The sequence below is a fragment of the Echinops telfairi genome, unplaced genomic scaffold (assembly GCF_000313985.2).
Source record: "Echinops telfairi isolate 266 unplaced genomic scaffold, ASM31398v2 ScPeMD7_7424;HRSCAF=8462, whole genome shotgun sequence".
Taxonomy (NCBI): domain Eukaryota; kingdom Metazoa; phylum Chordata; class Mammalia; order Afrosoricida; family Tenrecidae; genus Echinops; species Echinops telfairi.
Genome location: NW_022111324.1, coordinates 47,754,379 through 47,755,626, shown reverse-complemented (window position 1 = coordinate 47,755,626; position 1,248 = coordinate 47,754,379).

The following is a 1,248-nucleotide window of genomic DNA, read 5'->3' as shown; positions in this document are numbered from 1 at the left end:
GAGTGTGGAGTGGAGGCCCTCAACAAGATGGACTGACAGGGCTGCAGCACTGGGCTCAGGCATAAGAACCATGGTGAGGCTGGAGCAGGACCGGGCAGTGTTTTGTTCTGTGGTGCACAGGGTCTCTACGAGTTAGAACGGACTCACTGGTACCTACCATCGTCAGCAGCAGCAGCGAGGACACCAACGGCTGCACACGCCGTCTTGATGGTATCCTTTGTGGAATCAGAATACGACATTAAAATATATATACATCTTATTTTGCAGATTACACTTCAGGGAGTCGTGTAGATGTTTTACATTGACTCAGGTTTCAGGATCATTACGGGAAACGTGTTGACTATTAGCAAGCAAACAGCAATAAAGTTCTTTACGTCTTAGAGCAGTCTCTGGATGTCTCTGATGACTGGCTAGACAGTAAAAGGACCCTGCCTTTTAGTTGCTAACAGTCGGACCCAAACCAGAAGGCTTTCAGAGTTACCTGGCCCTTCTGGATGACATCCACATTCAAACCGCTTGCCCCTGGAGCAAGGTAGTGGGTTACGACGCTTCCACAGAGACAGCACTAAGTAACTTTGGGTAACGGCATTAAGTAATGCAACCTGGACTTCAGACGCTCCTGGTTAAATCCCCTCCCGTATTTGGGGGGAAAGCAGGCACAAATTAAGCAATATCATTAAAGTCCTTTTCTTGCATTCAGAGAACAAAGATGAATTTTACTTTTTATTGAAATTGAACTTATTTTTAATTCACAGGATTTGAAATTCAAGAGACCCAACAAGATATATAGAGAAAATATTTCCTTCTGTCTCTCAACCACCAGGTTCTCCCCTAGAGAAACCAATGTTACCATTGTGTTTTGTCTCTTTTCCAAAAATATTTTGTTCACAGAACAGCGAATATGAGATCCTCGGGTGGTGTGGTGAACAGTTAGACTAACCGTTAAAACCCACCCAGAAGCCCCTGAAGACACTTAGTCTTAAAACTTTATGGAACACAGATCACCTTTAAATCTTTTTTGTTTTGTTTTGTTTTGTTTTTAAAAATCATTTTATTGGGGGCTCTTACAGCTCTTATAACATTCCAGACATCAATTATATCAAGCACATTTGTACATAAATTGCCATCATCATTTTCTAAACATTTACTTTCTGTTTGAGCCCTTGGTATCATCTCCTCTTTTCCCCCCTCCCTCCCCCCTCCCGCCCTCGTGAACCCTTGATAAATTATAAATTGTAATTATGTTCA